This window comes from Paroedura picta, chromosome 7 (genome assembly GCF_049243985.1).
Source record: "Paroedura picta isolate Pp20150507F chromosome 7, Ppicta_v3.0, whole genome shotgun sequence".
Taxonomy (NCBI): domain Eukaryota; kingdom Metazoa; phylum Chordata; class Lepidosauria; order Squamata; family Gekkonidae; genus Paroedura; species Paroedura picta.
The window spans coordinates 124,586,255-124,598,802 of record NC_135375.1 but is presented as its reverse complement, the minus strand read 5'-3'; the positions used below and the strand labels follow the sequence as shown (position 1 = coordinate 124,598,802).

At 48.4% G+C, this 12,548-nt stretch overlaps 1 protein-coding gene across 16 annotated transcripts in view; it reads left to right on the top strand.

The window, feature by feature from the left end:
• The window catches only part of ADGRL3 (adhesion G protein-coupled receptor L3), an 808,020-nt gene that overhangs the window by 134,765 nt on the left and 660,707 nt on the right, over nt 1-12,548 (top strand). For all 16 annotated transcript variants that reach the window (XM_077346366.1, XM_077346369.1, XM_077346357.1 and 13 more), the window contains exon 2: nt 7,718-7,783. The gene's annotated coding sequence lies outside the window, so the exon portion shown is untranslated. The remainder of the gene's footprint in view (nt 1-7,717; nt 7,784-12,548) is intronic.

Here is a 12,548-nt window from a genome sequence, read left to right as displayed (position 1 = left end):
GTATGAAGCCCTAGAGCGCACCTTCCAGAGCTGCCACTTTCTCCAGGGGAACTGATCTTTACCCTCTGGAGATGCATTACAATCGCAGTTTCACAAGATGGCAGGAAATGTAGAACGAGAGGAATGTGTGAATGGGGCTAAATGTGTGTCTGTGTGTGTGTGTGTTTGTGTGTGTGTGTGTTTTAATTTTTCTGAATTCGAAAACCTTCTTTGGTGCCAGTTTTTTTAGTTTGCTGAATCAAAAAAACTCTTTATTGCCATTTTTTAAAAACCCATCATTTTGCAACACCTTAAAATTGATAGATTTGTACTGCAACCTTAAGAAAAGCTATACAGTCTTCCAAAATGATAGACATCAATGGACTTTGAAGGGTGAAACTCTGCTTAGGATTGCATGGTCACTGCAGTGTCTGATTTTATAGACTAGAGCCCAGATTTTTATATATAAAAAATATTATCCTAAAATAGATAAAATTATTCAAAGTAGGGCCAGAGAGTGTTGACATGCAAGGAATCTGTGCCCCAAGCAAAGCTCAAGTATTTGCTTGTTTTGAACACTGTTTTTTGTTTTTGCAGTGAATTTTGATATAAAAGGTCTTACTGTCAATATATTCAGCATACGTAATTCCTCCATGATTTCGAATTACATTAAGATCAAGCCAGCAAAATGTGCTTAGGATCCCCGGCCCTAAGGAGGCCAGATGGGCCTCAACCAGAATCAAGAACCAGAGCCAGAACCTTTTGGGCCCTGGCCCTGGCTTGGCGGAACGCTCTTCCGAAGGAGATCAGAGCCTTGCAGGACCTTGAACAATTCCGCAGGGCTTGTAAACCGGCCTCCCACCAGGCCGAAGGCTGAGGCCTGTCATGTCGCTGAGCTGAGCTGGCCTCCCCCTCAAAGCCCCAAGTGCGTCTCCTGTGCTGCCCAGAAGAATCCAGCCCCTTCTCACCTTCCTTGCAAACAGCAATTATGGCTGGAACTAATTTGAGATGTTGTAGACTCCTAGTTATTTATTGCATGCATTTATCTATTTTCTTATTCTGATTTTTATGATGATGTCCAAAGAGAAAAGGTGGGTAGCGGATATCCTTATCCATGGTTCCCCCTATATATTTGTGAAACAGCCTGGGGGGGGGGGACATGTCCAGCTGTCCAAGTTGGAATAGGGCCAATCAGGGTGCAGCCAGCAAAACTGCCCATCTGTGAAGCGGGGACATAAACACTGGTTTTCCTCCTTGGGCTGCCAAAAAGATTGGTCCTGTTGGGTTGAATATGCTTCTCCTTGTGTCGTTAGAGGACTCACTTTGGGATTTCCAGTTTGGGTGAGTGGCTCGGGAGGAGGAGAGGAGGAGGGGCTTGATTTCCTGTTCCATAATTCTTGCTTTCCCACTTGTTCTAGTTGTCAAATATTTTGTATCTAGCCCAGCCTCACCGGTAGGCCGTGAGCATTTAAAATATGCGTGTGTTTAAACTGACACATGCAAATTGAGCCTTGACGGGATATTTGGGGACAGTCGCCAATCCTCGAGCACAGCAGGGGATCATAATTAACTTCTAAATATATTTCTTGATACACCAGGGACGTCTGAAGGTATTGCAGCCTGCTGTGGCAGAGCGGCTGGGAAGATGAGTTTTGATCAGGGAGTTGAAACTCTTCCAGTTGAAGATCTTATCAGTGGCCTCTCTAGGAGGCTTTGAGCAAGACTCTTCTCCCTTGACCTCCGTCTGGCCATCTGCAAAGCAGGGGCAGGAACCAGGCTTTCTCCCAGGGCAGAGGAAAGGGTGGCTGGTGCTGAGCGGGACCCACCTGGCCTTCTTCACTCCGCCCAGTTCTCTTCCTGACCACAGCCCTCACAGGACATGACTTGCACCCGTGCAGGTCGAATCACTTCCCCAGTGAAGCCGTTTTGATGGTCAAAGGGAGCCCTTCCTTTTCCACCATTGACAAATGCTGTTGTGGTCATCTGGCTTGCCTGAGCACAGAAGTGCATGTGCCACAGACCAACCTGAGCTCAGAGTCCTCCTGCTACGAATGAAGGTTTGTGCTCCGGGGTTGCACTAGAGGTGGGGGGAATACGGAGTTTTCTCTTGGATTTCTCAAAATGGTATTTGGCACTCCTTGGGAGTTGAGTGCAGGGGTTAAAGAGCTGTGCCCTCTAATCTGGAGAACCCGGTTTCATTCCCCACTCCTCCATATGCAGACAGTTGGGTGATTTTGGGCTAGTCACAGTCCTCTTAGAGCTGTTCTCACAGAGCAGTTCTCTTGGAGGATGGGAAAGGTAGTGAAAAGTGGGGTGAAGTGGTATGCTTGACTGTAAAGAGGCACATGGCCAGAGAAGCGGAACTACAAAGCTGCAAAGCCAAGCAATGGCCCGCCCAGACTGTTTCACTCAGCACCTGGGGCCAGTTCTTCTCCCGAGGGACCAAAGTGAAGCTCTGGCAGGACCTCGAGGGGCTCAGCTAGCCCCCAGAACCAAGAGAGCCCATCCCCCCCACAGACTTACACTTGCCATAATGCCAGCCTGTTCACCAGCAGCTGTTATAGGGATTTTGCATTTAGGGGGAAATGCCTCCTACACCTGGTTTCCTTCCTGATCTTCTGATCTTTGCAGTCGCAGGACTCACGTGGCATGCGCACAGTTGTGAATTGCGCGCATTTAACAGGCAGTGGTTGTGTGTGAGTCCATCCCCTGCTGCCGTGTTGAATGTGGTGTGTTTGCTTTCATAACTGATGGTTCTCTTGCCTGTATGTTGTGTTATGCCAGAGTTCTGTAAATGCAGGATTTCAGATAAAAAATGTCTCAGGATTAAATGTATTTTGTTTGCATGCACACAACCATCCACAAAGATTGGAGGTCACACAACTTTGCTGTATCAAAGCACCTCTAACTAACCTTTGCTCCATCCTGGACTTCTCTGGGCATAAAACCTATTCCCCCTCACCCTGTGAGCTGTGAAGACAGCAGTTGCCCTGACCTGGATCTCCCAGGCTGGCCTGACCCAGACAGGTCTTGGGAGCTGAGCAGGGGTGGAGAACCTCGTTTGTACTGGAAAGAGGGACCGCTGAGCAGGGTTGCAAAGGCAGGGCTGCAATGGCAAACTGCTGCTATTCATCTCTTCCCTTGACAACCCTGCAGGGTCTCCGTAAGTCTGCTGTGACTCGACGGCAGTTCCCACCATCAGCCAGCATTTCAGAATGCCAGATATCTGATCGGCCACCCTCCTTTTCCTGGATGCTCCCCTTCCCCCTTTGCTAAGGAAATGGAGCTGCAGTCAAGGGCGGGTGGGTAGAAGCAGGAGAACAGGGCAGGACACACTGGAAAACAAAAGGGAAAGAAGGCAGGAGAAGCAAACACAGAGGAATCCCTTGTGCCAGGGCTGCAGGAAGGTGTTCTTTTCAGAAACAACGGTGTGTGTTCCAAGGAAGAAGCCGTGTCCATTCCTCCATGCTGTACAGCGAGAGGGCCGTGCTGTTAAGGAGCGGAGGGAATACCTGGAGCCTTTGTGGGTGGAGCTGGGAGTGGGCTGGATTAGGGATGGGGAGGGACATCCCTGTTGTATTATGCTAGGGCAGGGGTAGTCAAACTGCGGCCCTCCAGATGTCCATGGACTACAATTCCCAGGAGCCCCTGCCAGCGAACGCTGGCAGGGGCTCCTGGGAATTGTAGTCCATGGACATCTGGAGGGCCGCAGTTTGACTACCCCTGTGCTAGGGAATCCACCCTCCCAAGCAGCCGCTTTCTCCAGGGGAACTGATCTCTATAGTCTGGACATGAACTGTAATTCTGGGGGATCGCCAGGCCCCACCTGGAGGCTGGCATCCCTAAAGAGAGGCCTCTTCCCTGTTGCCAACTCTCCCTCCCCCACAGCTGACCTCAGAAACATGCCTGGCTTGGAGAGAAGGGCTGCAGGGAGGTTGGCCACTCGTGTGGATCCCATGCCCTCCTGCGCTTCTGTTTTGCGGTTGAGAACTGCCCCTCCTTTCCCCCTTGAGGATGGTCTGGGGATGAGCTCCTGGCTCTGCTGCTGTCGCCTCTGGCCTTGCTGGGATTCCTGCTTGTCAGTCGTGCCTGGGACCTCCCCAGGATTCCCAAGGAGGCAAGAACCATTCAAAGAATTCAGCCCAAGGGGCAGTCTGGCTGAGTCTTGCAAGGCGTTCCCCAGGAGTGCCCGCTTGGGTGCCCGGCACGAATAGATGTGTGCAGACCTACCCTGCTCGGTTCTGGTCTCCGGCCACCAGTGCTTCCTAAAACATTGCTGCCGGGAAAGGGAAACCCAGTAGCTTGGCTGCATCCGTGGAGAAATCCACTACCCGCTTCTCTCCCTAAACAAATTTCCTCTAAATTGCAGGGAAATGTATTTTCCGTTCCCGCCGACAGAAGTAAATTTGTTGTGAGATGAACCCAAAGGGCTAACTGTCAGGGAGAGCTTTTAAGTTCTCTGTACATTTGCAAAGGAAACCTGAAAGCAGATCAGCCTTTGAGGGAGGCAGGAGAGAGAGAGAGAGAGAGAGAGAGAGAGAGAGAGAGAGATGCTGAAGGCAAAGCGGGACTGGGAGGGGGCAGATAATTGGAGGAGGAGGAGCTGGTGCTTTTGAGGGCGACAGGAGTGTGGAAATGAGGCCCGCCACCCATCTCCTCCTGGATCCGTCTGCTGGCAAAACCTCCTCTGTTTCCTTTGCTTGCTTTCCCTCGCTCTCTCTTTCCCTCCCCACGTGTGGTTTCCGTAATGCAATGCAGAAATGGCTCCTCTCTCTGCTGCTGAATGCTGAAGCTTCCCGTTACGCGGCTGTAATGTACCATTTTAGACAGTTATGTGGCACAGCGCAGGCTGGTATGATCCATGACGATGATGGGAGGCACTAATGTTCCCATCCTAATGGTCAGCCAATATAATCTATAACCTAAGACGCGGGGAATTGTTTGTAATTCTTGCTGGAGGTTAAGTCGCTGGGCCTTTTAATATTTTATGTTCTGAAAGTCCTTTGCGGAGCCTGAAAGCATTATGGGCTGTGCATATTTCTGCTCTACCGTCTTTTCTTCCTAAAGTACGCCGTAGATAAATTATATAGAAGGGAGCTTCATAAAATTCTGAAACAGAGAGAGTGTGTGTCTGTGTGGGGGGGGAGGGGGGAGCCTTCCTGTACTGTTAGGACTCAACCCACCTGAGGAGACACCTCGCTTTGGCAGGTGCCCACCAACCTCTTGCTGAATCTTGTCCACAGGGCATGAAACATGGCCCTTCATTCCTCCAGGTCAGAGGCCCGCCCCATGTTTGCCAAGCCCCAACCCGGCTGGCTTCTCACTTTCTGTCTCTCATGATCCATCCTGAGATTACGTTTAAAGTGCTTCTGCCATTCGTTTGATCTAGCAGTAGCGTCAGGTAACGAGACCGTTTGTTTAGAATCATTCCAGGGCATAAATCTGGGGCGGGGAGAGGCGGCCTGAGCCCAGAAGAGTCTGTCTGCCCCCGTGCAGTGCCCGTTTGGGAATGGGGAGAGGGTCATCCTGCGTGGAACGGACGGGGCTGGGGTTGGACCCACAACCTGGCATGCTCAAAGCTGAGCTGCGGAGCCCTGGACCTTTTTTTTAATGAATGAGGAAGCAGCGTAATGGGCTGGATCCCACTCAGAGTCCCCTCTTGAGCTGCAGTTCTCTTGCGAGCAGAAAGGCAAGAAGCAGACGGCAGCCGCTCACTGGGCTAAGTCAGGGGTCCCCCGCACGGTGCCTGAGAGTGGCACAGCCCCCACGAACCCCAGTGTGGTGTGGCAGTTAAAGAGCAGCGGCCGACTGTAATCTACAGAACTCGATTGGATTCTGCACTCTTCCACTCTTAGAGCTGTTCTTGCAGAGCAGTTCTCTTAGAGCTCTCTCAGCCCCAATTACCTCACAGGGTGTTTGTTGTGGGGAGAGGAAGGGAAAGAGGTTTGTAACCCACTTTGGGGCTCCTATGGGCAGTGAAAGCCAGTTCTCCTCCTCCATCTCCTTCAAAGTGCTCTTAGAAAGTGAGAGAGACCAGGAGGGTGTCTATTGGTCTGTGCTGATTAAAAGGCATCCTGTTAAACAGACAAAAGGTTAAAGAGGTCCTCCTAGTGTGTATATAACTGTTCTCCTTGCATTTTGTGGTGGTTTCTCCCTCCTGCAGCAGCTCGTTTTGTGATTCACTGCAATGGGCTCCACCTCCTGTGGCAGCCATGTTGTGATTGGCCCCACCTCCTGTGGCAGCCATGTTGTGATTGGCTCCACCTCCTGTGGCAGCCATGTTGTGATTGGCTCCACCTCCTGTGGCAGCCATGTTGTGATTGGCTCCACCTCCTGTGGCAGCCATGTTGTGATTGGCTCCACCTCCTGTGGCAGCCATGTTGTGATAGCTACACAGTCCTGTGTTAGAATTCCAAAAAAGCCTGCAAGTTCAAAACAGTGGACCTCCCACGCTGTCAAATTTTGTATCTCCGTGCTCACACCTCCACTTGCTCAAGAAATTGCAAGGCAGTTTGTGGGTCTAGAAACTGGACAGTTTTCGGGAAAGTACGAAATAAGCTTTGTGCAAACAGAACTGCACTAAGTCCATTTTTGTTTCTGGTTGCCCAGCACTGGATCCCAGACCCTGACTGTTGCATAATTCAGACTATATTTTATCTTAGTATAATTGTTATAATTCAGGATATGAGAGAGAACACAAAATGCTCTAAATCAGTTGCACTGCAAGGTGTTTAGCAGACCTGGGGCTTGCATACTGTTGCACTGCTTAGGATTGCTGTACATTTCCCCGGGCTGGAAATCCTTCCTAAGCATTTTGCCTGAGCTGTGAATGGCAGTTTGGCCGAGCACTGCCTGCTTCCCCACGGCCCATGCCATAGGCATGCGCCAGACACGCTCTACACACTTGCCTCCCCACGAACCCCTCTTCCCAGAAGATCAGCACAGAAACAGCTGGAAAGCGTTGGGCCCTGATGCTAAGAGGTCCTTTCTGTGGAGCTGTGATTAACCACCGGCCCTTTCTCTTTCAAGCCAGACCAAGAGAGAGAAGTCGGAGAAGCCCACTCCTTCTGAAGGTGAACTCTGTGCTTCTTTCAGCCAGCGCTCTGCCCACTGTGCTTTATTAGGATCCGGACCCTTCTGGTTGCTTCTGGCATGGGTCTGCTTGCCTCCTGCCTTTGGCATAGAAACGTGCCCTAGGAGTCAAGACCCAACAGTGCATTTCCTGGCTGTGTCCTTGGGCAAAGGATGTCCCATTGATCCAGGGGTGGGCAGGGACTCACCTCATGTTCCACATCTTTTCCCTCTCTCCTGAGGTGAATGAAACACTGTCTGTTTAAGAGCTGGTGTAGCCCACCTGCCAAAGTCCCAAACTGATGAGACCTTGAAACCAAAAATATTTGGGGGAGCATAAAGTCTCAATAATCAGTGCTCCCTTGGTCAGATACCAGTCAGTTGGACTATTAAAAAGAGTGATTTACAGTAGTTAAAGGTTTCTTTTATTTAAAGAATGAAAAATAGAAAGTTAAAAAGTTACCAAATTGCAACACAATCTTCCTTGTCCTGTTACAGTATCATTGAGTACTTGTGAAGATGTGGTCATCTGGTAATAATTTAGGAAACAGTCAGCCTGACTTTTCTGCATACAGGGGAGTGTGAAAAGGTTCTTCTATAATTGTGATCATTTCCTGGAGGGAAGTGCAACTGAACAATAACCTTTCCCCCCTCCCTTTCCCCCCAGATATGCTGAATTTGGTCGTCTGCGAAGAAGATCCATGGATTTTTAGCAGCTGAAGAACAAATTCAGGTAATTCGTTCATCTATTGTAACCAGATCTAACGGCTGAAAAATAATTTTAGAATGGCGTTAACTGAGTCATATAATGCTGCATATTGTCATATATTGATTTTGTAGCTTTTGTTTTGTGACGGGAGATATTGTTACTCTTTTTAAATTGTACCACGCATGTGGAAATGTCCATATGACATCTATGTCCCCCCTCCCCTAGCATCTGGAAATGTAGAATTAGTCTGCAGGGAGCTAATGGGATGCAGAGAACGGCTTATTATATTTATTTATTTGCATTGTTTGATTATTTTACTTAGTGGACAGCTCAGGGGCAGTTCTCGCGCTGCCTGGTTAAAGTGGATGGCATTCTGGTGGCTCACTGTGGCTGTAGCATTTACGTTCTGGGCTGGAAGTTGGCCAAGAGGAGCTCTGGTAGGATTGTGTTAGCAACCTGTCTTCTTCTCCTGGTCCAGGGAGGTCCATCTGCAGGTGGTGGCTAATAAGGCCTGGCTGATAACTAGGGAATTCTGTGGCTGGTCAGGACCATGGATAGCTCCCTGGGGTTGACTGCAGGCTGGCCGGAGACGGAACCTCTTGTCCTGTCTGTTCCAGCAACCTCTGAAGTTGACCGAGTGTTTTTCAGTAGCCTCATGTGTGTCTGTGGCTGAAGGGGCCACACTCAGCTGTGGAGGCCATGCTCCTGGGATGCCTCTGGCAGACTCCGGATTTGGTGGGGCATGCCCTCCAGTTGTTTATGCAGAGACATGGGCATCCAGGGATGGGAACGGAGGGCTTTCTCGGGAGGGATGGCGCGATTCGGAGGTCTTCCTGTCATAGGTTTGAGGCCCCTCCTGTTATTCTGTGGGAAGCCTGTCTCTGGCGGTGGGTTTTGGTCTCGATCCTCTTTGTTCTGAGGATCCTGCATTTGATAGATCAGAGTCCGGAGCAAGCAGTATTTTGCCTGCAGTCTCCGTTTGAATAGGCATTTTGACCACCCTGGTTTGGAAGAAAAGTGTCCGGTGATGTAGGATTCATCTACAGAAGCTGCTCTCTTGTGATGGGGAAACTTTCAAGGCATCATCTAGGGAAATAGGGAAGGGGAGGTAAATCTGCGTGGAAAAGTGACATAGAGGTGTTTGAAATAAATAAATCGATGGATGGATGGACAGATGGGGGGGGGGTCACCAGTTCCTTTGTCTCGCTTTCATTTCACCCATCTGCTTCCTACTGGATTTAGTGCAGTCCCAGATTTATGAAAAGAATAGAAGTTAGGTAGAAAAATGAGGAATGAAGCGTCCAGATTCTGAATCATGTTACATGATATTGAACATTCAGATAGAGCCTGTTCAGCAATTCTGAATTTGCTTTACCGTTCCTGTTTCATAGTGGCTGAAAATTCTTGTCATGATTAATTGCATTTTGAATTAACATTGCTGCTCTCTCTCTCTCTCTGCCTCTTAAATATTATGATCAGATTGCCTGGGGTTACCCTGCTTCATACCTGGAATGAATTTGCAAATGATAATTCTCTATAACTCTAGATTAGAATACCCTTTGTTCTTGGAGTATGCAGTATTATGCATGCCCAAAGCAGAAATAAAAATGTACTTCCCCCCCAAAAAAACTATGAATGCTCTGAACTCAAGTTAGAAATAAGCTTAAAAGTATTAATATATACATATTTTTAAAGCTACTGCATGTAGGAAAATCTTTTGGTAGCCAGAATAGGGTTTTTTTTTTAATGTGTTAGTTTTATTTTTATTCCTTCATGCAAAAAGTCAATTAATTTTCTTCATTCTTGCTGGGTAATTTGAAATTATTTTGGTATTGTTATTTTTACGTGTTGTGGTATTGGCATTCTGTATGTATGTAATTTCCTGTTTAATAAGGAAAGATCTAAAAAAAAAGATTCAAATGGTGCACGGTGGCTCATTTGTTGCACATACCGTGGGGCTCACTGTGTTCCAGTGTTAATAAGGTAATCAAAATGCAGCCTTTTTGTCCTGCTGAATGCCAGACCTGGCTGCCACGTGTCTTTCCCAGGGAAGTCTGACTTTCACATGTCTCCTCAGGGCCACCTTCAGCCCACTGGCGTTTCTGCAGAATGTTGTTTTAGCACATTGACAAAACATACTTTTTGGCCAGGGGAGGGAGGGGTGGGGGGGAGACTGTGCTTCGAACCCTGCTGTTGTCTTGAAAACTAAATTTAGTCCTTTGTTTATTTGTATCAGAAGACAATTTAGGCTGCCTTTTAAAAATGCTGCCATTTTGTGCTGCCTTTCCATCCAACTGAGAGCCCTTAAGGCAGGGGTAATCAAACTGTGGCCCTCCAGATGTCCATGGACTACAGTTCCCATGAGCCCCTGCCAGCATTTGCTGGCCGCAGTTTGACTACCCCTGCCTTAGACTTCTATAATTCTACGTAGGCCTTCCCTTGTCTCTGACCTGGAAATTGCAGCTGGTGAAAAATGTAGCTGTTAGGGTCCTCATGAGGTCATCTTGGAGGTCCCATGTCCAGCTGCACTGGTTGTCAATCAGTTTCTGGATCAGGTCAAGGTTTTGGTTCTTAGCTTTAAGGCCATCCGCAGCTTATGGGCCCCACTTACCTGAGAGACCTCTTGTCCCCATATGCACCTCGTAGGGTTCTTTTCTCTGCGAGTAGGAATCTATATATATAGGAATGAATGAATGAATGAATGAATGAATGAATGAATGAATGAATGAATGAATGAATGAATGAGCAAATAACCGAAACATTATACTGTAATACAGTGGAACAGCCAGAATTCTTTATTTTATTTATTCATTTATTTATTTAGGATTTTTATTTCCTGCCATTCCTGGAACTGGCTCGTGGCAGGTTACAGATAGTCCAAAAATTAAAAAGGAGAAAACAGATAACTAGGACAGCTCAGTCATAGAAGGAGAAGGAAAACAGGGGAAATCTTGCCTCGGGGGGGGGGGACTGGATTGGGTCAACTTTGTGTGAGCTCATGTAGGAATGCAGAATTAGGAAACATCCAATAGCAATGTAGAATACATACATAAACCAGGGATCCCTATTATGGTGGATGCTTCCTTGTAAGGCAGGGCTCGTTGTTTCCTGCCTTCCATTCCCCCTTGAAGAGTCTTCCCAGGAGAGGTGATGTTGGAGGCATTGTGCTTGGCTCCACTTCCTGCAGCGGCCATCTTAGGCTTGACTCTGCCTTGCATGGCAGCCATTTGGTGTTGAAGCTCTCAAAATCCCAAAGGTGGCTCAGAAAGGTTGGAGACCCTGCCCATTAACAGTGCCCATACTGGATGACAGGAGTCACAAGACACACACACACCAAGATACTATATATCGTGCCCTGGACCCATCTTCCCAGCCGATGCTCTCTTGCTACCCCCTGCAAGTAAGTTAATCATGCTCCGGAATGGAAGTAACTTGCATGAATGCCCAGAGGGGAGTCCAGGAGGGGATTCAAGAGTTGCACATTCATTGCAATGCTTCTTCATGTTTATCTGCATGCACATTGGCAGTGGTGAGGACGGTGGGAAAGCAGCAGTTGACTGTATGGCTGGTCTACTGGATTGATCCCTTATTATGCGCATGCATTCTAGTGAACTGTTGCTTTGAGATGCGATGAGGCTGTTTTCAGAAGTGCAACTAGATTTTCAGACTGGAAGGAAAAAAACGCATTTAGTTTTCTAACTAAATAATCTTGGCTGGATTCCAGGGGGAGGGGCTAACATGTAAAAACAGGGGAGGAGGGTTTGCAGTGACACCTGCTCCAACTCCGGGTAGAAGGAAGCTGGCAAAGGGACATGTATGGGAATGTACAGAGCAAAGACTAGCTGTCCGGAAGGAGGGAGGAGGAGGAGGAGGAGGAGGAGAGACTGCCTCGGGGAGAAGGAATGCTCAGGAAGAATATTAAGCCTGCCGCAAGTCACACACTGTTTACCATAATGCAGCTACCATAAGCTTCTGCTATCTAGTGATGACAAAATGAAAGATGCAGGCCTTTGGCATTGCCGTATGGAGCAGGCCCCTATCAGACAGCATCATGTGCTCTGACAAACTGCTGTGAGTCCAGATATGGGAAGACGCGATGTGGGATCACTGCAGCAGTTCCCCCTGTCCTTCTTTTCTGCTGCCTTTCCCTTGAAAATAAAACCTGCCTTCATTGGACCTTGAAGGGAGTTGGGGGGGCCTTGGGGAGGGGAGGGAGCTAGTTTGGTTGTGAATTTTTCAGATCTGAGGCCCCTGTTGGGACTGGGAGGCTGGGAGAGGGAACAGAACAGAGACGCTGAAAACACAGGCTATTACATGAACTTGCTTCATTCTGAATCAGGCCATTGGGCCGTCCAGGTGAGCCCCGCAGGGCTGAACAGGGATGTAGGATTCTGATCTCATGACAGACATTCATTTCCTTCCCCCAATCCTTTCCCCTGTGCTCCAGTCGCAAGGTGCGCTGATCCCTCTGCATCCTTCGCAAGCGTTCTTTACAATACCCCTCCCAGCGAATATAAAGATTTGGAGTTCTCCATTCCTACTCATGTCTGCCAAAGGGAGTTTTGGTTCTTGAAAGCTTAGACTAGGTATTCTCAACCAGGTTTCATGAAACCCTGGGGTCTCTTGACAGCCCTGGAAGTGTTTTCCGAATGGGTGGGAGTTAATTATTTTTAATATATATTTCTAAATTTGTTAAATATTTGTCAAGTGATATGATCCTATATGGTCATGTTGACCCAACCCCCTTCCCCAAATGGCCAGTGATGGGCCTGGAGGGGACGGGAAGGGA